Here is a 2500-nt window from a genome sequence, read left to right as displayed (position 1 = left end):
TTGTTTTGCGGGCTTTTGTAACACGCCACGCGATTAACGACGGTTCTACTTTCATATAACGGGGCAGTGTCCATTTTGACATGGAGGGGGAATGTACGTCGCGCGCTAAGCTCTCTTGGATGGCACCTATCTCCAGGTGGACAAGAAGCAACAATCCCGCATTTATATTTATTCTATTGTTTCCTGGTCCTACTCTACCAGAGCCTTCTGTAGGACCGACAATTTTTCTTACCTGGTACATAATATATGTATGTTAACAAAGCCTATACAAGAAATACACTCAGCTGAAATTAAGTATTTATAGATTTACTACCGCAGGATCCTTGCCTTTGGAACGTAAAGTGTAAGGAGTATAAGAGGAGGGACTTAAGAATATAAGCAAATAAGAATAAACAAAATAAAAATGAGAACTGCAAGTTTGGAAGTAATTAAAGCAGATATGTCTCGCAATATGAATTGTGAACTGAACAGTGAGGACACACATCCTTCCTTCGACAATGTTCAGAGGCGACTGACGCGCTGCAGCACTCAGGGTAGTCACAGACAGTGTGGACACTCGGCGCTACGTTGAACACTGCCAACTGCCTCATACAGCGATGCACGAGGCTCAGCGTGTGGACGGGGCCTTAGACTGTATGCCCTTCCTTACCGGTACGTGCGTTCCACGGCAGCTGTTATAAAGATGGAAGTCTTCAAAACGCAGCTAAAGAGTTCACACTTTCGCGATCGACTGACGTGATACATTCCGCAACGGGCGGCACGTTTCATTTCGTCCTTTGGCCCTGTTCACACTAGCAGTTTGAACCGCGCGGAAACCGCGGTGGTTCCGCATAGTCAAGGAAAAAGTGCGCGGTTGTGAGTGAACTCTTCCAACAACTTGCAGTACATTGCAGCTGAACCGCCGCGGTTCAAACCGCTAGTGTGAACAGGGCCTTAGTGACGTCTGACGATTCCATTTACTTTCAGGGCACGAAGGAGTGATGTCAAGTCTCGATCTAACCATTTCGTACCGTGAATATATATATATATATATATATATATATATATATATTTTTTATACAAGCGCCGGCTACGCCGCCATGGCTTCGCCATGGGCGCTTGGCCTGCGGCGCTGCTTGCTTCGCTCGCGGCCAATCAATCGTCTCCGTTGCCGTGACGTCAGCGTTCTCGGCCAATCAGTCGTCTCCGTTGCCGTGACGTCACCACTCTCGGCCAATCAGTTGTCCCCGTTGCCGTGACGTCACCACTCTCTCAGCCAATCAGGTTCTCGTGGACCGTTATCAAATCACCGTCACCGGCTAGATAATTTTGCTAATTTTTTTTTTATTTATTTATTAATATGTTTCTTTTCTTTATTGATTTTATTCTTGTTGTCGTCAGGCTGTTTTATCAATCCCCGAAATGACCCCATGGTAACAAAAGGAGTTAGCCTCTTCACCATAGTGGGGAATTTCGGGATCTGTTCGAACCCTGGCCGCGGCGCAGAAGTTAGGATGGTTAGGAATCCACCCGGGGTAATGGCCCTGCTCACCTCAGGACGGGAGGTGGCTTGGTGACGTCACTGTGTTTGTGTGTGTGTGTGTGTGTGTGTGTGTGTGTGTGTGTGTGTGTGTGTGTGTGTGTGTGTGTGTGTGTGTGTGTGTGTGTGTGTGTGTGTGTGTGTGTGTGTGTGTGTGTGTGTGTGTGTGTGTGTGATGCATTAGGTTCCTCCGGGTATCGTCACTGATGTGGCTATAGCGTGGACACCGTCTCTTCTGCGTTCAAGTATGAACTGTTCCGGACCACATGCAATGAAAAAAAAAATAATAATAATAGAAAATACAAATATATAAGATATAAAATATAAAATATAATACATAAGATATAAAATAAAATAGAATAAAATAAAATAAAACAAAATAAAATAAGATAAAATAAGATAAAACAAGATAAAATAAAATAAAATCCAAATCTATTTTTCCAAAATTTGGGTTGACGATTCACTGGAATCAGTTCAGCGTGCCTCGCACATCCTTTTCTCTTTAGGGGCTTCCCTCGAGTGAATAGAATCAATACATAAGTCAACCATGGCTACATAAGGGGTTATGCTCCTTTCACACGTATCGACTTTTTGCCGTGCGACGTCCACGACACGACGTCGAGTTATCAAGTAACCATGGGTGTCTATGGACGCTTTCACACGTCACGACCACGACCACATGTGATTGTCCATAGACCCCTATGGTTATTCGAGAGCACGACGTCGTGTCGTGGACGGCGCACGGCGAAAAGTCGATACGTGTAAGACGAGTTTAACAGAAATAACAGGTTTCAACGTGTGTGTGTCGTTCTGGGAAAATACAAAAAAAAAAAAAAAAAGTAAATAGTTGACTCTACTTGGATTTCATTCGTACACTAGTGAGTGCATTTTTTCCCGACCGCTTTGTCTCGCCTCTCCATATGTTATTTGTGAAAGACAATATGGGCAGCCACACAAGAGCAAAACTATTCAGCCCTACAT

The sequence above is a fragment of the Oratosquilla oratoria genome, chromosome 10 (assembly GCF_046742065.1).
Source record: "Oratosquilla oratoria isolate Oo_2021 chromosome 10, ASM4674206v1, whole genome shotgun sequence".
Taxonomy (NCBI): Eukaryota; Metazoa; Arthropoda; class Malacostraca; order Stomatopoda; family Squillidae; genus Oratosquilla; species Oratosquilla oratoria.
This window is presented reverse-complemented; position numbering follows the sequence as displayed.